General features: G+C 49.9%; 31 non-coding genes and 12 pseudogenes across 31 annotated transcripts; all 43 read left to right on the top strand.

Annotated features, from left to right (window-relative positions):
* The window catches only part of LOC128487165 (uncharacterized), a 109-nt pseudogene extending 92 nt beyond the window's left edge, over positions 1 to 17 (top strand).
* A 186-nt stretch (positions 18 to 203) lies between these two features.
* LOC128487164 (uncharacterized) lies at positions 204 to 312 on the top strand (annotated as a pseudogene).
* A 242-nt stretch (positions 313 to 554) lies between these two features.
* Positions 555 to 663, top strand: LOC128487163 (uncharacterized; annotated as a pseudogene).
* Positions 664 to 887: 224 nt separating this feature from the next.
* LOC128486078 (5S ribosomal RNA) lies at positions 888 to 1,006 on the top strand. The gene has a single exon (XR_008352396.1). It is a non-coding gene; the product is annotated as a 5S ribosomal RNA (ribosomal RNA).
* A 317-nt stretch (positions 1,007 to 1,323) lies between these two features.
* On the top strand, positions 1,324 to 1,432 carry LOC128487596 (uncharacterized; annotated as a pseudogene).
* A 215-nt stretch (positions 1,433 to 1,647) lies between these two features.
* On the top strand, positions 1,648 to 1,766 carry LOC128488464 (5S ribosomal RNA). The gene has a single exon (XR_008353877.1). It is a non-coding gene; the product is annotated as a 5S ribosomal RNA (ribosomal RNA).
* A 239-nt stretch (positions 1,767 to 2,005) lies between these two features.
* Positions 2,006 to 2,124, top strand: LOC128485976 (5S ribosomal RNA). Its single transcript, XR_008352299.1, has one exon. It is a non-coding gene; the product is annotated as a 5S ribosomal RNA (ribosomal RNA).
* A 266-nt stretch (positions 2,125 to 2,390) lies between these two features.
* On the top strand, positions 2,391 to 2,499 carry LOC128487162 (uncharacterized; annotated as a pseudogene).
* Positions 2,500 to 2,685: 186 nt separating this feature from the next.
* Positions 2,686 to 2,794, top strand: LOC128487330 (uncharacterized; annotated as a pseudogene).
* A 305-nt stretch (positions 2,795 to 3,099) lies between these two features.
* LOC128487161 (uncharacterized) lies at positions 3,100 to 3,208 on the top strand (annotated as a pseudogene).
* A 215-nt stretch (positions 3,209 to 3,423) lies between these two features.
* Positions 3,424 to 3,542, top strand: LOC128485098 (5S ribosomal RNA). Its single transcript, XR_008351450.1, has one exon. It is a non-coding gene; the product is annotated as a 5S ribosomal RNA (ribosomal RNA).
* A 248-nt stretch (positions 3,543 to 3,790) lies between these two features.
* On the top strand, positions 3,791 to 3,909 carry LOC128485975 (5S ribosomal RNA). Its single transcript, XR_008352298.1, has one exon. It is a non-coding gene; the product is annotated as a 5S ribosomal RNA (ribosomal RNA).
* Positions 3,910 to 4,163: 254 nt separating this feature from the next.
* Positions 4,164 to 4,272, top strand: LOC128487160 (uncharacterized; annotated as a pseudogene).
* Positions 4,273 to 4,458: 186 nt separating this feature from the next.
* On the top strand, positions 4,459 to 4,567 carry LOC128487158 (uncharacterized; annotated as a pseudogene).
* A 359-nt stretch (positions 4,568 to 4,926) lies between these two features.
* Positions 4,927 to 5,035, top strand: LOC128487157 (uncharacterized; annotated as a pseudogene).
* Positions 5,036 to 5,259: 224 nt separating this feature from the next.
* Positions 5,260 to 5,378, top strand: LOC128485424 (5S ribosomal RNA). The gene has a single exon (XR_008351760.1). It is a non-coding gene; the product is annotated as a 5S ribosomal RNA (ribosomal RNA).
* A 224-nt stretch (positions 5,379 to 5,602) lies between these two features.
* On the top strand, positions 5,603 to 5,721 carry LOC128488463 (5S ribosomal RNA). Its single transcript, XR_008353876.1, has one exon. It is a non-coding gene; the product is annotated as a 5S ribosomal RNA (ribosomal RNA).
* Positions 5,722 to 5,969: 248 nt separating this feature from the next.
* Positions 5,970 to 6,088, top strand: LOC128485422 (5S ribosomal RNA). The gene has a single exon (XR_008351758.1). It is a non-coding gene; the product is annotated as a 5S ribosomal RNA (ribosomal RNA).
* A 233-nt stretch (positions 6,089 to 6,321) lies between these two features.
* On the top strand, positions 6,322 to 6,440 carry LOC128486559 (5S ribosomal RNA). Its single transcript, XR_008352850.1, has one exon. It is a non-coding gene; the product is annotated as a 5S ribosomal RNA (ribosomal RNA).
* A 239-nt stretch (positions 6,441 to 6,679) lies between these two features.
* On the top strand, positions 6,680 to 6,798 carry LOC128486547 (5S ribosomal RNA). Its single transcript, XR_008352839.1, has one exon. It is a non-coding gene; the product is annotated as a 5S ribosomal RNA (ribosomal RNA).
* A 215-nt stretch (positions 6,799 to 7,013) lies between these two features.
* LOC128484869 (5S ribosomal RNA) lies at positions 7,014 to 7,132 on the top strand. The gene has a single exon (XR_008351233.1). It is a non-coding gene; the product is annotated as a 5S ribosomal RNA (ribosomal RNA).
* Positions 7,133 to 7,383: 251 nt separating this feature from the next.
* On the top strand, positions 7,384 to 7,502 carry LOC128484907 (5S ribosomal RNA). The gene has a single exon (XR_008351268.1). It is a non-coding gene; the product is annotated as a 5S ribosomal RNA (ribosomal RNA).
* A 242-nt stretch (positions 7,503 to 7,744) lies between these two features.
* Positions 7,745 to 7,863, top strand: LOC128485421 (5S ribosomal RNA). Its single transcript, XR_008351757.1, has one exon. It is a non-coding gene; the product is annotated as a 5S ribosomal RNA (ribosomal RNA).
* Positions 7,864 to 8,084: 221 nt separating this feature from the next.
* LOC128486536 (5S ribosomal RNA) lies at positions 8,085 to 8,203 on the top strand. The gene has a single exon (XR_008352828.1). It is a non-coding gene; the product is annotated as a 5S ribosomal RNA (ribosomal RNA).
* A 242-nt stretch (positions 8,204 to 8,445) lies between these two features.
* LOC128485658 (5S ribosomal RNA) lies at positions 8,446 to 8,564 on the top strand. Its single transcript, XR_008351986.1, has one exon. It is a non-coding gene; the product is annotated as a 5S ribosomal RNA (ribosomal RNA).
* Positions 8,565 to 8,794: 230 nt separating this feature from the next.
* On the top strand, positions 8,795 to 8,913 carry LOC128485134 (5S ribosomal RNA). The gene has a single exon (XR_008351484.1). It is a non-coding gene; the product is annotated as a 5S ribosomal RNA (ribosomal RNA).
* Positions 8,914 to 9,173: 260 nt separating this feature from the next.
* Positions 9,174 to 9,292, top strand: LOC128485420 (5S ribosomal RNA). The gene has a single exon (XR_008351756.1). It is a non-coding gene; the product is annotated as a 5S ribosomal RNA (ribosomal RNA).
* Positions 9,293 to 9,516: 224 nt separating this feature from the next.
* On the top strand, positions 9,517 to 9,635 carry LOC128485636 (5S ribosomal RNA). The gene has a single exon (XR_008351966.1). It is a non-coding gene; the product is annotated as a 5S ribosomal RNA (ribosomal RNA).
* Positions 9,636 to 9,880: 245 nt separating this feature from the next.
* On the top strand, positions 9,881 to 9,999 carry LOC128486523 (5S ribosomal RNA). Its single transcript, XR_008352816.1, has one exon. It is a non-coding gene; the product is annotated as a 5S ribosomal RNA (ribosomal RNA).
* Positions 10,000 to 10,223: 224 nt separating this feature from the next.
* On the top strand, positions 10,224 to 10,342 carry LOC128485911 (5S ribosomal RNA). The gene has a single exon (XR_008352238.1). It is a non-coding gene; the product is annotated as a 5S ribosomal RNA (ribosomal RNA).
* Positions 10,343 to 10,563: 221 nt separating this feature from the next.
* LOC128486512 (5S ribosomal RNA) lies at positions 10,564 to 10,682 on the top strand. The gene has a single exon (XR_008352805.1). It is a non-coding gene; the product is annotated as a 5S ribosomal RNA (ribosomal RNA).
* A 255-nt stretch (positions 10,683 to 10,937) lies between these two features.
* Positions 10,938 to 11,056, top strand: LOC128486232 (5S ribosomal RNA). The gene has a single exon (XR_008352541.1). It is a non-coding gene; the product is annotated as a 5S ribosomal RNA (ribosomal RNA).
* A 309-nt stretch (positions 11,057 to 11,365) lies between these two features.
* LOC128487156 (uncharacterized) lies at positions 11,366 to 11,474 on the top strand (annotated as a pseudogene).
* A 209-nt stretch (positions 11,475 to 11,683) lies between these two features.
* Positions 11,684 to 11,802, top strand: LOC128485684 (5S ribosomal RNA). Its single transcript, XR_008352012.1, has one exon. It is a non-coding gene; the product is annotated as a 5S ribosomal RNA (ribosomal RNA).
* A 224-nt stretch (positions 11,803 to 12,026) lies between these two features.
* On the top strand, positions 12,027 to 12,145 carry LOC128486910 (5S ribosomal RNA). The gene has a single exon (XR_008353181.1). It is a non-coding gene; the product is annotated as a 5S ribosomal RNA (ribosomal RNA).
* A 200-nt stretch (positions 12,146 to 12,345) lies between these two features.
* Positions 12,346 to 12,464, top strand: LOC128486764 (5S ribosomal RNA). The gene has a single exon (XR_008353044.1). It is a non-coding gene; the product is annotated as a 5S ribosomal RNA (ribosomal RNA).
* A 255-nt stretch (positions 12,465 to 12,719) lies between these two features.
* Positions 12,720 to 12,838, top strand: LOC128485625 (5S ribosomal RNA). Its single transcript, XR_008351955.1, has one exon. It is a non-coding gene; the product is annotated as a 5S ribosomal RNA (ribosomal RNA).
* A 231-nt stretch (positions 12,839 to 13,069) lies between these two features.
* Positions 13,070 to 13,188, top strand: LOC128486500 (5S ribosomal RNA). Its single transcript, XR_008352794.1, has one exon. It is a non-coding gene; the product is annotated as a 5S ribosomal RNA (ribosomal RNA).
* Positions 13,189 to 13,469: 281 nt separating this feature from the next.
* LOC128487482 (uncharacterized) lies at positions 13,470 to 13,578 on the top strand (annotated as a pseudogene).
* A 218-nt stretch (positions 13,579 to 13,796) lies between these two features.
* On the top strand, positions 13,797 to 13,915 carry LOC128486589 (5S ribosomal RNA). Its single transcript, XR_008352878.1, has one exon. It is a non-coding gene; the product is annotated as a 5S ribosomal RNA (ribosomal RNA).
* Positions 13,916 to 14,127: 212 nt separating this feature from the next.
* LOC128484842 (5S ribosomal RNA) lies at positions 14,128 to 14,246 on the top strand. The gene has a single exon (XR_008351207.1). It is a non-coding gene; the product is annotated as a 5S ribosomal RNA (ribosomal RNA).
* Positions 14,247 to 14,483: 237 nt separating this feature from the next.
* Positions 14,484 to 14,602, top strand: LOC128486488 (5S ribosomal RNA). The gene has a single exon (XR_008352783.1). It is a non-coding gene; the product is annotated as a 5S ribosomal RNA (ribosomal RNA).
* A 213-nt stretch (positions 14,603 to 14,815) lies between these two features.
* LOC128485920 (5S ribosomal RNA) lies at positions 14,816 to 14,934 on the top strand. Its single transcript, XR_008352247.1, has one exon. It is a non-coding gene; the product is annotated as a 5S ribosomal RNA (ribosomal RNA).
* The last annotated feature ends 66 nt before the right edge of the window (positions 14,935 to 15,000 follow it).

Below are 15,000 nucleotides of genomic sequence, written 5' to 3'. Positions count from 1 at the left end.
ACCAGGTGTTGTAGGCTTTTTCTTTTCTCACAGTCCGGGGAGAGCTTTTTGCCATGTGTTTCTTGCTCATCATCAAAGCTTTAAACCCTTATTTGAACCTTCTCACCTTCTCTGTCCTGTCCCAGGGCTTATAATTATTTCTGTCTGATGACAAGCAGCAGCAGCAGCAACAGAATAAGAGAAGTAAAATAAAACACTTTCACACCTGCGGCCATACCACCCTGAAAGCGCCTGATCTCGGAAGCTAAGCAGGGTTGGGCCTGGTTAGTACCTGGATGGGAGACCGCCTGGGAATACCAGGTGTTGTAGGCTTTTAATTTTTTCTCACAGTCCGGGGAGAGCTTTTTGCCATGTGTTTCTTGCTCATCATCAAAGCTTTAAACCCTTATTTGAACCTTCTCACCTTCTCTGTCCTGTCCCAGGGCTTATAATTCTTTCTGTCTGACGACAAGCAGCAGCAGCAGCAGCAGCAGCAGCAGCAGCAGCAGCAACAGCAGCAGCAGCAACAGCAGCAGCAGCAACAGAATAAGAGAAGTAAACTAAAGAACTTTCACACCTGCGGCCATACCACCCTGAAAGCGCCTGATCTCGGAAGCTAAGCAGGGTTGGGCCTGGTTAGTACCTGGATGGGAGACCGCCTGGGAATACCAGGTGTTGTAGGCTTTTAATTTTTTCTCACAGTCCGGGGAGAGCTTTTTGCCATGTGTTTCTTGCTCATCATCAAAGCTTTAAACCCTTATTTGAACCTTCTCACCTTCTCTGTCCTGTCCCAGGGCTTATAATTCTTTTTGTCTGACGACAAGCAGCAGCAGCAGCAGCAGCAGCAGCAGCAGCAGCAGCAGCAGCAGCAGCAACAGAATAAGAGAAGTAAAATAAAAAACTTTCACACCTGCGGCCATACCACCCTGAAAGCGCCTGATCTCGTCTGATCTTGGAAGCTAAGCAGGGTTGGGCCTGGTTAGTACCTGGATGGGAGACCGCCTGGGAATACCAGGTGTTGTAGGCTTTTAATTTTTTCTCACAGTCCGGGGAGAGCTTTTTGCCATGTGTTTCTTGCTCATCATCAAAGCTTTAAACCCTTATTTGAACCTTCTCACCTTCTCTGTCCTGTCCCAGGGCTTATAATTCTTTCTGTCTGACGACAAGCAGCAGCAGCAGCAGCAGCAGCAGCAGCAGCAGCAGCAGCAGCAGCAGCAGCAGCAGCAGCAGCAGCAGCAGCAGCAGCAGCAGCAGCAGCAGCAGCAGCAGCAGCAGCAGCAGCAGCAGCAGCAGCAGCAGCAGCAGCAGCAACAGAATAAGAGAAGTAAAATAAAGAACTTTCACACCTGCGGCCATACCACCCTGAAAGCGCCTGATCTTGGAAGCTAAGCAGGGTTGGGCCTGGCTAGTACCTGGATGGGAGACCGCCTGGGAATACCAGGTGTTGTAGGCTTTTAATTTTTTCTCACAGTCCGGGGAGAGCTTTTTGCCATGTGTTTCTTGCTCATCATCAAAGCTTTAAACCCTTATTTGAACCTTCTCACCTTCTCTGTCCTGTCCCAGGGCTTATAATTCTTTCTGTCTGACGACAAGCAGCAGCAGCAGCAGCAGCAGCAGCAGCAGCAGCAGCAGCAACAGAATAAGAGAAGTAAAATAAAGAACTTTCACACCTGCGGCCATACCACCCTGAAAGCGCCCGATCTCGTCTGATCTCGGAAGCTAAGCAGGGTTGGGCCTGGTTAGTACCTGGATGGGGGACCGCCTGGGAATACCAGGTGTTGTAGGCTTTTAATTTTTTCTCACAGTCCGGGGAGAGCTTTTTGCCATGTGTTTCTTGCTCATCATCAAAGCTTTAAACCCTTATTTGAACCTTCTCACCTTCTCTGTCCTGTCCCAGGGCTTATAATTCTTTTTGTCTGACGACAAGCAGCAGCAGCAGCAGCAGCAGCAGCAGCAGCAGCAGCAGCAGCAGCAGCAGCAGCAGCAGCAGCAACAGAATAAGAGAAGTAAAATAAAAAACTTTCACACCTGCGGCCATACAACCCTGAAAGCGCCCGATCTCGTCTGATCTCGGAAGCTAAGCAGGGTTGGGCCTGGTTAGTACCTGGATGGGAGACCGCCTGGGAATACCAGGTGTTGTAGGCTTTTAATTTTTTCTCACAGTCCGGGGAGAGCTTTTTGCCATGTGTTTCTTGCTCATCATCAAAGCTTTAAACCCTTATTTGAACCTTCTCACCTTCTCTGTCCTGTCCCAGGGCTTATAATTCTTTCTGTCTGACGACAAGCAGCAGCAGCAGCAGCAGCAGCAGCAGCAGCAGCAGCAGCAGCAGCAGCAGCAGCAGCAGCAGCAGCAGCAGCAGCAGCAGCAGCAGCAGCAACAGAATAAGAGAAGTAAAATAAAGAGCTTTCACACCTGCGGCCATACCACCCTGAAAGCGCCTGATCTCGGAAGCTAAGCAGGGTTGGGCCTGGTTAGTACCTGGATGGGAGACCGCCTGGGAATACCAGGTGTTGTAGGCTTTTTCTTTTCTCACAGTCCGGGGAGAGCTTTTTGCCATGTGTTTCTTGCTCATCATCAAAGCTTTAAACCCTTATTTGAACCTTCTCACCTTCTCTGTCCTGTCCCAGGGCTTATAATTATTTCTGTCTGATGACAAGCAGCAGCAGCAGCAACAGAATAAGAGAAGTAAAATAAAACACTTTCACACCTGCGGCCATACCACCCTGAAAGCTCCTGATCTCGGAAGCTAAGCAGGGTTGGGCCTGGTTAGTACCTGGATGGGAGACCGCCTGGGAATACCAGGTGTTGTAGGCTTTTAATTTTTTCTCACAGTCCGGGGAGAGCTTTTTGCCATGTGTTTCTTGCTCATCATCAAAGCTTTAAACCCTTATTTGAACCTTCTCACCTTCTCTGTCCTGTCCCAGGGCTTATAATTCTTTCTGTCTGACGACAAGCAGCAGCAGCAGCAGCAGCAGCAGCAGCAGCAGCAGCAGCAGCAGCAGCAGCAGCAGCAGCAGCAGCAGCAGCAGCAGCAGCAGCAGCAGCAGCAGCAGCAGCAGCAGCAGCAGCAGCAGCAGCAGCAGCAACAGAATAAGAGAAGTAAACTAAAGAACTTTCACACCTGCGGCCATACCACCCTGAAAGCGCCTGATCTCGGAAGCTAAGCAGGGTTGGGCCTGGTTAGTACCTGGATGGGAGACCGCCTGGGAATACCAGGTGTTGTAGGCTTTTAATTTTTTCTCACAGTCCGGGGAGAGCTTTTTGCCATGTGTTTCTTGCTCATCATCAAAGCTTTAAACCCTTATTTGAACCTTCTCACCTTCTCTGTCCTGTCCCAGGGCTTATAATTCTTTTTGTCTGACGACAAGCAGCAGCAGCAGCAGCAGCAGCAGCAGCAGCAGCAGCAGCAACAGAATAAGAGAAGTAAAATAAAACACTTTCACACCTGCGGCCGTACCACCCTGAAAGCGCCCGATCTCGTCTGATCTCGGAAGCTAAGCAGGGTTGGGCCTGGTTAGTACCTGGATGGGAGACCGCCTGGGAATACCAGGTGTTGTAGGCTTTTAATTTTTTCTCACAGTCCGGGGAGAGCTTTTTGCCATGTGTTTCTTGCTCATCAGCAAAGCTTTAAACCCTTATTTGAGCCTTCTCACCTTCTCTGTCCTGTCCCAGGGCTTATAATTCTTTTTGTCTGACGACAAGCAGCAGCAGCAGCAGCAGCAGCAGCAGCAGCAGCAGCAGCAGCAGCAGCAGCAGCAGCAGCAGCAGCAGCAGCAACAGAATAAGAGAAGTAAAATAAAAAGCTTTCACACCTGCGGCCATACAACCCTGAAAGCGCCCGATCTCGTCTGATCTCGGAAGCTAAGCAGGGTTGGGCCTGGTTAGTACCTGGATGGGAGACCGCCTGGGAATACCAGGTGTTGTAGGCTTTTAATTTTTTCTCACAGTCCGGGGAGAGCTTTTTGCCATGTGTTTCTTGCTCATCATCAAAGCTTTAAACCCTTATTTGAACCTTCTCACCTTCTCTGTCCTGTCCCAGGGCTTATAATTCTTTCTGTCTGACGACAAGCAGCAGCAGCAGCAGCAGCAGCAGCAGCAGCAGCAGCAGCAGCAGCAGCAGCGGCAGCAGCAGCAGCGGCAGCAGCAGCAACAGAATAAGAGAAGTAAAATAAAGAGCTTTCACACCTGCGGCCATACCACCCTGAAAGCGCCTGATCTCGGAAGCTAAGCAGGGTTGGGCCTGGTTAGTACCTGGATGGGAGACCGCCTGGGAATACCAGGTGTTGTAGGCTTTTTCTTTTCTCACAGTCCGGGGAGAGCTTTTTGCCATGTGTTTCTTGCTCATCATCAAAGCTTTAAACCCTTATTTGAACCTTCTCACCTTCTCTGTCCTGTCCCAGGGCTTATAATTATTTCTGTCTGATGACAAGCAGCAGCAGCAGCAACAGAATAAGAGAAGTAAAATAAAACACTTTCACACCTGCGGCCATACCACCCTGAAAGCGCCTGATCTCGGAAGCTAAGCAGGGTTGGGCCTGGTTAGTACCTGGATGGGAGACCGCCTGGGAATACCAGGTGTTGTAGGCTTTTAATTTTTTCTCACAGTCCGGGGAGAGCTTTTTGCCATGTGTTTCTTGCTCATCATCAAAGCTTTAAACCCTTATTTGAACCTTCTCACCTTCTCTGTCCTGTCCCAGGGCTTATAATTCTTTCTGTCTGACGACAAGCAGCAGCAGCAGCAGCAGCAACAGCAGCAGCAGCAACAGCAGCAGCAGCAACAGCAGCAGCAGCAACAGCAGCAGCAGCAACAGCAGCAGCAGCAACAGCAGCAGCAGCAACAGCAGCAGCAGCAACAGCAGCAGCAGCAACAGCAGCAGCAGCAACAGCAGCAGCAGCAACAGCAGCAGCAGCAACAGAATAAGAGAAGTAAACTAAAGAACTTTCACACCTGCGGCCATACCACCCTGAAAGCGCCTGATCTCGGAAGCTAAGCAGGGTTGGGCCTGGTTAGTACCTGGATGGGAGACCGCCTGGGAATACCAGGTGTTGTAGGCTTTTAATTTTTTCTCACAGTCCGGGGAGAGCTTTTTGCCATGTGTTTCTTGCTCATCATCAAAGCTTTAAACCCTTATTTGAACCTTCTCACCTTCTCTGTCCTGTCCCAGGGCTTATAATTCTTTTTGTCTGATGACAAGCAGCAGCAGCAGCAGCAGCAGCAGCAGCAGCAGCAGCAGCAGCAGCAGCAACAGAATAAGAGAAGTAAAATAAAAAACTTTCACACCTGCGGCCATACCACCCTGAAAGCGCCCGATCTCGTCTGATCTTGGAAGCTAAGCAGGGTTGGGCCTGGTTAGTACCTGGATGGGAGACCGCCTGGGAATACCAGGTGTTGTAGGCTTTTAATTTTTTCTCACAGTCCGGGGAGAGCTTTTTGCCATGTGTTTCTTGCTCATCATCAAAGCTTTAAACCCTTATTTGAACCTTCTCACCTTCTCTGTCCTGTCCCAGGGCTTATAATTCTTTCTGTCTGACGACAAGCAGCAGCAGCAGCAGCAGCAGCAGCAGCAGCAGCAGCAGCAGCAGCAGCAACAGAATAAGAGAAGTAAAATAAAGAACTTTCACACCTGCGGCCATACCACCCTGAAAGCGCCCGATCTCGTCTGATCTCGGAAGCTAAGCAGGGTTGGGCCTGGTTAGTACCTGGATGGGGGACCGCCTGGGAATACCAGGTGTTGTAGGCTTTTAATTTTTTCTCACAGTCCGGGGAGAGCTTTTTGCCATGTGTTTCTTGCTCATCATCAAAGCTTTAAACCCTTATTTGAACCTTCTCACCTTCTCTGTCCTGTCCCAGGGCTTATAATTCTTTTTGTCTGACGACAAGCAGCAGCAGCAGCAGCAGCAGCAGCAGCAGCAGCAGCAGCAGCAGCAGCAGCAGCAGCAGCAGCAGCAGCAGCAGCAGAATAAGAGAAGTAAAATAAAAAAATTTCACACCTGCGGCCATACCACCCTGAAAGCGCCCGATCTCGTCTGATCTTGGAAGCTAAGCAGGGTTGGGCCTGGTTAGTACCTGGATGGGAGACCGCCTGGGAATACCAGGTGTTGTAGGCTTTTAATTTTTTCTCACAGTCCGGGGAGAGCTTTTTGCCATGTGTTTCTTGCTCATCATCAAAGCTTTAAACCCTTATTTGAACCTTCTCACCTTCTCTGTCCTGTCCCAGGGCTTATAATTCTTTCTGTCTGACGACAAGCAGCAGCAGCAGCAGCAGCAGCAGCAGCAGCAGCAGCAGCAGCAGCAGCAGCAGCAGCAACAGAATAAGAGAAGTAAAATAAATAACTTTCACACCTGCGGCCATACCACCCTGAAAGCGCCCGATCTCGTCTGATCTCGGAAGCTAAGCAGGGTTGGGCCTGGTTAGTACCTGGATGGGAGACCGCCTGGGAATACCAGGTGTTGTAGGCTTTTAATTTTTTCTCACAGTCCGGGGAGAGCTTTTTGCCATGTGTTTCTTGCTCATCATCAAAGCTTTAAACCCTTATTTGAACCTTCTCACCTTCTCTGTCCTGTCCCAGGGCTTATAATTCTTTTTGTCTGACGACAAGCAGCAGCAGCAGCAGCAGCAGCAGCAGCAGCAGCAGCAGCAGCAGCAGCAGCAGCAGCAGCAGCAACAGAATAAGAGAAGTAAAATAAATAACTTTCACACCTGCGGCCATACCACCCTGAAAGCGCCCGATCTCGTCTGATCTCGGAAGCTAAGCAGGGTTGGGCCTGGTTAGTACCTGGATGGGAGACCGCCTGGGAATACCAGGTGTTGTAGGCTTTTAATTTTTTCTCACAGTCCGGGGAGAGCTTTTTGCCATGTGTTTCTTGCTCATCATCAAAGCTTTAAACCCTTATTTGAACCTTCTCACCTTCTCTGTCCTGTCCCAGGGCTTATAATTCTTTTTGTCTGACGACAAGCAGCAGCAGCAGCAGCAGCAGCAGCAGCAGCAGCAGCAGCAACAGAATAAGAGAAGTAAAATAAAAAACTTTCACACCTGCGGCCATACCACCCTGAAAGCGCCCGATCTCGTCTGATCTTGGAAGCTAAGCAGGGTTGGGCCTGGCTAGTACCTGGATGGGAGACCGCCTGGGAATACCAGGTGTTGCAGGCTTTTAATTTTTTCTCACAGTCCGGGGAGAGCTTTTTGCCATGTGTTTCTTGCTCATCATCAAAGCTTTAAACCCTTATTTGAACCTTCTCACCTTCTCTGTCCTGTCCCAGGGCTTATAATTCTTTCTGTCTGACGACAAGCAGCAGCAGCAGCAGCAGCAGCAGCAGCAGCAGCAGCAGCAGCAGCAGCAGCAGCAGCAGCAGCAGCAGCAGCAGCAACAGAATAAGAGAAGTAAAATAAAGAACTTTCACACCTGCGGCCATACCACCCTGAAAGCGCCCGATCTCGTCGGATCTCGGAAGCTAAGCAGGGTTGGGCCTGGTTAGTACCTGGATGGGAGACCGCCTGGGAATACCAGGTGTTGTAGGCTTTTAATTTTTTCTCACAGTCCGGGGAGAGCTTTTTGCCATGTGTTTCTTGCTCATCATCAAAGCTTTAAACCCTTATTTGAACCTTCTCACCTTCTCTGTCCTGTCCCAGGGCTTATAATTCTTTTTGTCTGACGACAAGCAGCAGCAGCAGCAGCAGCAGCAGCAGCAGCAGCAGCAGCAGCAGCAGCAGCAGCAGCAGCAGCAGCAACAGAATAAGAGAAGTAAAATAAAAAACTTTCACACCTGCGGCCATACCACCCTGAAAGCGCCCGATCTCGTCTGATCTTGGAAGCTAAGCAGGGTTGGGCCTGGTTAGTACCTGGATGGGAGACCGCCTGGGAATACCAGGTGTTGTAGGCTTTTAATTTTTTCTCACAGTCCGGGGAGAGCTTTTTGCCATGTGTTTCTTGCTCATCATCAAAGCTTTAAACCCTTATTTGAACCTTCTCACCTTCTCTGTCCTGTCCCAGGGCTTATAATTCTTTCTGTCTGACGACAAGCAGCAGCAGCAGCAGCAGCAGCAGCAGCAGCAGCAGCAGCAGCAGCAACAGAATAAGAGAAGTAAAATAAAGAACTTTCAAACCTGCGGCCATACCACCCTGAAAGCGCCCGATCTCGTCTGATCTCGGAAGCTAAGCAGGGTTGGGCCTGGTTAGTACCTGGATGGGAGACCGCCTGGGAATACCAGGTGTTGTAGGCTTTTAATTTTTTCTCACAGTCCGGGGAGAGCTTTTTGCCATGTGTTTCTTGCTCATCATCAAAGCTTTAAACCCTTATTTGAACCTTCTCACCTTCTCTGTCCTGTCCCAGGGCTTATAATTCTTTTTGTCTGACGACAAGCAGCAGCAGCAGCAGCAGCAGCAGCAGCAGCAGCAGCAGCAGCAGCAGCAGCAGCAGCAGCAGCAGCAACAGAATAAGAGAAGTAAAATAAAAAACTTTCACACCTGCGGCCATACCACCCTGAAAGCGCCCGATCTCGTCTGATCTTGGAAGCTAAGCAGGGTTGGGCCTGGCTAGTACCTGGATGGGAGACCGCCTGGGAATACCAGGTGTTGTAGGCTTTTAATTTTTTCTCACAGTCCGGGGAGAGCTTTTTGCCATGTGTTTCTTGCTCATCATCAAAGCTTTAAACCCTTATTTGAACCTTCTCACCTTCTCTGTCCTGTCCCAGGGCTTATAATTCTTTCTGTCTGACGACAAGCAGCAGCAGCAGCAGCAGCAGCAGCAGCAGCAGCAGCAGCAGCAGCAGCAGCAGCAACAGAATAAGAGAAGTAAAATAAAGAACTTTCACACCTGCGGCCATACCACCCTGAAAGCGCCCGATCTCGTCTGATCTCGGAAGCTAAGCAGGGTTGGGCCTGGTTAGTACCTGGATGGGAGACCGCCTGGGAATACCAGGTGTTGTAGGTTTTTAATTTTTTCTCACAGTCCGGGGAGAGCTTTTTGCCATGTGTTTCTTGCTCATCATCAAAGCTTTAAACCCTTATTTGAACCTTCTCACCTTCTCTGTCCTGTCCCAGGGCTTATAATTCTTTTTGTCTGACGACAAGCAGCAGCAGCAGCAGCAGCAGCAGCAGCAGCAGCAGCAGCAGCAGCAGCAGCAGCAGCAGCAGCAGCAGCAGCAGCAGCAGCAGCAACAGAATAAGAGAAGTAAAATAAAAAACTTTCACACCTGCGGCCATACCACCCTGAAAGCGCCCGATCTCGTCTGATCTTGGAAGCTAAGCAGGGTTGGGCCTGGTTAGTACCTGGATGGGAGACCGCCTGGGAATACCAGGTGTTGTAGGCTTTTAATTTTTTCTCACAGTCCGGGGAGAGCTTTTTGCCATGTGTTTCTTGCTCATCATCAAAGCTTTAAACCCTTATTTGAACCTTCTCACCTTCTCTGTCCTGTCCCAGGGCTTATAATTCTTTCTGTCTGACGACAAGCAGCAGCAGCAGCAGCAGCAGCAGCAGCAGCAGCAGCAGCAGCAGCAGCAACAGAATAAGAGAAGTAAAATAAAGAACTTTCACACCTGCGGCCATACCACCCTGAAAGCGCCCGGTCTCGTCTGATCTCGGAAGCTAAGCGGGGTTGGGCCTGGTTAGTACCTGGATGGGAGACCGCCTGGGAATACCAGGTGTTGTAGGCTTTTAATTTTTTCTCACAGTCCGGGGAGAGCTTTTTGCCATGTGTTTCTTGCTCATCATCAAAGCTTTAAACCCTTATTTGAACCTTCTCACCTTCTCTGTCCTGTCCCAGGGCTTATAATTCTTTTTGTCTGACGACAAGCAGCAGCAGCAGCAGCAGCAGCAGCAGCAGCAGCAGCAGCAGCAGCAGCAGCAGCAGCAGCAGCAGCAGCAACAGAATAAGAGAAGTAAAATAAAAAACTTTCACACCTGCGGCCATACCACCCTGAAAGCGCCCGATCTCGTCTGATCTCGGAAGCTAAGCAGGGTTGGGCCTGGTTAGTACCTGGATGGGAGACCGCCTGGGAATACCAGGTGTTGTAGGCTTTTAATTTTTTCTCACAGTCCGGGGAGAGCTTTTTGCCATGTGTTTCTTGCTCATCATCAAAGCCTTAAACCCTTATTTGAACCTTCTCACCTTCTCTGTCCTGTCCCAGGGCTTATAATTCTTTTTGTCTGACGACAAGCAGCAGCAGCAGCAGCAGCAGCAGCAGCAGCAGCAGCAGCAGCAGCAGCAACAGAATAAGAGAAGTAAAATAAAAAACTTTCACACCTGCGGCCATATCACCCTGAAAGCGCCTGATCTCGTCTGATCTCGGAAGCTAAGCAGGGTTGGGCCTGGTTAGTACCTGGATGGGAGACCGCCTGGGAATACCAGGTGTTGTAGGCTTTTAATTTTTTCTCACAGTCCGGGGAGAGCTTTTTGCCATGTGTTTCTTGCTCATCATCAAAGCTTTAAACCCTTATTTGAACCTTCTCACCTTCTCTGTCCTGTCCCAGGGCTTATAATTCTTTCTGTCTGACGACAAGCAGCAGCAGCAGCAGCAGCAGCAGCAGCAGCAGCAGCAGCAGCAGCAACAGAATAAGAAAAGTAAAATAAAGAGCTTTCACACCTGCGGCCATACCACCCTGAAAGCGCCCGATCTCGTCTGATCTCGGAAGCTAAGCAGGGTTGGGCCTGGTTAGTACCTGGATGGGAGACCGCCTGGGAATACCAGGTGTTGTAGGCTTTTTCTTTTCTCACAGTCCGGGGAGAGCTTTTTGCCATGTGTTTCTTGCTCATCATCAAAGCTTTAAACCCTTATTTGAACCTTCTCACCTTCTCTGTCCTGTCCCAGGGCTTATAATTCTTTCTGTCTGACGACAAGCAGCAGCAGCAGCAGCAGCAGCAGCAGCAGCAGCAGCAGCAGCAGCAGCAGCAGCAGCAGCAGCAGCAGCAGCAGCAACAGCAACAGAATAAGAGAAGTAAAATAAAAAACTTTCACACCTGCGGCCATACCACCCTGAAAGCGCCTGATCTTGTCTGATCTCGGAAGCTAAGCAGGGTTGGGCCTGGTTAGTACCTGGATGGGAGACCGCCTGGGAATACCAGGTGTTGTAGGCTTTTTCTTTTCTCACAGTCCGGGGAGAGCTTTTTGCCATGTGTTTCTTGCTCATCATCAAAGCTTTAAACCCTTATTTGAACCTTCTCACCTTCTCTGTCCTGTCCCAGGGCTTATAATTATTTCTGTCTGACGACAAGCAGCAGCAGCAGCAGCAGCAGCAGCAGCAGCAGCAGCAGCAGCAGCAGCAGCAGCAGCAGCAGCAGCAGCAGCAGCAGCAGCAGCAGCAGCAGCAGCAGCAGCAGCAGCAGCAGCAGCAGCAGCAGCAGCAGCAGCAGCAGAATAAGAGAAGTAAAATAAAAAACTTTCACACCTGCGGCCATACCACCCTGAAAGCGCCTGATCTCGGAAGCTAAGCAGGGTTGGGCCTGGTTAGTACCTGGATGGGAGACCGCCTGGGAATACCAGGTGTTGTAGGCTTTTAATTTTTTCTCACAGTCCGGGGAGAGCTTTTTGCCATGTGTTTCTTGCTCATCATCAAAGCTTTAAACCCTTATTTGAACCTTCTCACCTTCTCTGTCCTGTCCCAGGGCTTATAATTCTTTTTGTCTGACGACAAGCAGCAGCAGCAGCAGCAGCAGCAGCAGCAGCAGCAACAGAATAAGAGAAGTAAAATAAAAAACTTTCACACCTGCGGCCATACCACCCTGAAAGCGCCAGATCTCGTCTGATCTCGGAAGCTAAGCAGGGTTGGGCCTGGTTAGTACCTGGATGGGAGACCGCCTGGGAATACCAGGTGTTGTAGGCTTTTAATTTTTTCTCACAGTCCGGGGAGAGCTTTTTGCCATGTGTTTCTTGCTCATCATCAAAGCTTTAAACCCTTATTTGAACCTTCTCACCTTCTCTGTCCTGTCCCAGGGCTTATAATTCTTTTTGTCTGTCGACAAGCAGCAGCAGCAGCAGCAGCAGCAGCAGCAGCAGCAGCAGCAGCAGCAGCAACAGAATAAGAGAAGTAAAATAAAAAACTTTCACACCTGCGGCCATACAACCCTGAAAGCGCCCGATCTTGTCTGATCTCGGAAGCTAAGCAGGGTTGGGCCTGGTTAGTACCTGGATGGGAGACCGCCTGGGGATACCAGGTGTTGTAGGCTTTTAATTTTTTCTCACAGTCCGGGGAGAGCTTTTTGCCATGTGTTTCTTGCTCATCATCAAAGCTTTAAACCCTTATTTGAACCTTCTCACCTTCTCTGTCCTGTCCCAGGGCTTATAATTCTTTCTGTCTGACGACAAGCAGCAGCAGCAGCAGCAGCAGCAGCAACAGAATAAGAAAAGTAAAATAAAGAGCTTTCACACCTGCGGCCATACCACCCTGAAAGCGCTCGATCTCATCTGATCTCGGAAGCTAAGCAGGGTTGGGCCTGGTTAGTACCTGGATGGGAGACCGCCTGGGAATACCAGGTGCTGTAGGCTTTTTCTTTTCTCACAGTCCGGGGAGAGCTTTTTGCCATGTGTTTCTTGCTCATCATCAAAGCTTTAAACCCTTATTTGAACCTTCTCACCTTCTCTGTCCTGTCCCAGGGCTTATAATTCTTTCTGTCTGACGACAAGCAGCAGCAGCAGCAGCAGCAGCAGCAGCAGCAGCAGCAGCAGCAGCAGCAGCAGCAGCAGCAGCAGCAGCAGCAGCAGCAGCAACAGAATAAGAGAAGTAAAATAAAAAACTTTCACACCTGCGGCCATACCACCCTGAAAGCGCCCGATCTTGTCTGATCTCGGAAGCTAAGCAGGGTTGGGCCTGGTTAGTACCTGGATGGGAGACCGCCTGGGAATACCAGGTGTTGTAGGCTTTTTCTTTTCTCACAGTCCGGGGAGAGCTTTTTGCCATGTGTTTCTTGCTCATCATCAAAGCTTTAAACCCTTATTTGAACCTTCTCACCTTCTCTGTCCTGTCCCAGGGCTTATAATTCTTTCTGTCTCACGACAAGCAGCAGCAGCAGCAGCAGCAGCAGCAGCAGCAGCAGCAGCAGCAGCAGCAGCAGCAGCAACAGAATAAGAGAAGTAAAATAAAAAACTTTCACACCTGCGGCCATACCACCCTGAAAGCGCCCGATCTCGTCTGATCTCGGAAGCTAAGCAGGGTTGGGCCTGGTTAGTACCTGGATGGGAGACCGCCTGGGAATACCAGGTGTTGTAGGCTTTTAATTTTTTCTCACAGTCCGGGGAGAGCTTTTTGCCATGTGTTTCTTGCTCATCATCAAAGCTTTAAACCCTTATTTGAACCTTCTCACCTTCTCTGTCCTGTCCCAGGGCTTATAATTCTTTTTGTCTGATGACAAGCAGCAGCAGCAGCAGCAGCAGCAGCAGCAGCAGCAGCAGCAGCAGCAGCAGCAGCAGCAGCAGCAGCAGCAGCAGCAGCAGCAGCAGCAGCAGCAGCAGCAGCAGCAACAGAATAAGAGAAGTAAAATAAAACACTTTCACACCTGCGGCCGTACCACCCTGAAAGCGCCTGATCTCGGAAGCTAAGCAGGGTTGGGCCTGGTTAGTACCTGGATGGGAGACCGCCTGGGAATACCAGGTGTTGTAGGCTTTTAATTTTTTCTCACAGTCCGGGGAGAGCTTTTTGCCATGTGTTTCTTGCTCATCAGCAAAGCTTTAAACCCTTATTTGAACCTTCTCACCTTCTCTGTCCTGTCCCAGGGCTTATAATTCTTTTTGTCTGACGACAAGCAGCAGCAGCAGCAGCAGCAGCAGCAGCAGCAGCAGCAGCAGCAACAGAATAAGAGAAGTAAAATAAAAAACTTTCACACCTGCGGCCATACAACCCTGAAAGCGCCCGATCTCGTCTGATCTCGGAAGCTAAGCAGGGTTGGGTCTGGTTAGTACCTGGATGGGAGACCGCCTGGGAATACCAGGTGTTGTAGGCTTTTAATTTTTTCTCACAGTCCGGGGAGAGCTTTTTGCCATGTGTTTCTTGCTCATCATCAAAGCTTTAAACCCTTATTTGAACCTTCTCACCTTCTCTGTCCTGTCCCAGGGCTTATAATTCTTTCTGTCTGACGACAAGCAGCAGCAGCAGCAGCAGCAGCAGCAGCAGCAGCAGCAACAGAATAAGAAAAGTAAAATAAAGAGCTCTCACACCTGCGGCCATACCACCCTGAAAGCGCCCGATCTCGTCTGATCTCGGAAGCTAAGCAGGGTTGGGCCTGGTTAGTACCTGGATGGGAGACCGCTTGGGAATACCAGGTGTTGTAGGCTTTTTCTTTTCTCACAGTCCGGGGAGAGCTTTTTGCCATGTGTTTCTTGCTCATCATCAAAGCTTTAAACCCTTATTTGAACCTTCTCACCTTCTCTGTCCTGTCCCAGGGCTTATAATTCTTTCTGTCTGACGACAAGCAGCAGCAGCAGCAGCAGCAGCAGCAGCAGCAGCAGCAGCAGCAGCAGCAGCAGCAGCAACAGCAACAGAATAAGAGAAGTAAAATAAAAAACTTTCACACCTGCGGCCATACCACCCTGAAAGCGCCCGATCTCGTCTGATCTCGGAAGCTAAGCAGGGTTGGGCCTGGTTAGTACCTGGATGGGAGACCGCCTGGGAATACCAGGTGTTGTAGGCTTTTTCTTTTCTCACAGTCCGGGGAGAGCTTTTTGCCATGTGTTTCTTGCTCATCATCAAAGCTTTAAACCCTTATTTGAACCTTCTCACCTTCTCTGTCCTGTCCCAGGGCTTATAATTCTTTCTGTCTGACGACAAGCAGCAGCAGCAGCAGCAGCAGCAGCAGCAGCAGCAGCAGCAGCAGAATAAGAGAAGTAAAATAAAAAACTTTCACACCTGAGGCCATACCACCCTGAAAGCGCCCGATCTCGTCTGATCTCGGAAGCTAAGCAGGGTTGGGCCTGGTTAGTACCTGGATGGGAGACCGCCTGGGAATACCAGGTGTTGTAGGCTTTTAATTTTTTCTCACAGTCCGGGGAGAGCTTTTTGCCATGTGTTTCTTGCTCATCATCAAAGCTT

This window comes from Spea bombifrons, chromosome 3, assembly GCF_027358695.1.
Source record: "Spea bombifrons isolate aSpeBom1 chromosome 3, aSpeBom1.2.pri, whole genome shotgun sequence".
NCBI lineage: Eukaryota > Metazoa > Chordata > Amphibia > Anura > Pelobatidae > Spea > Spea bombifrons.
This window is presented reverse-complemented; position numbering and strand designations above follow the sequence as displayed.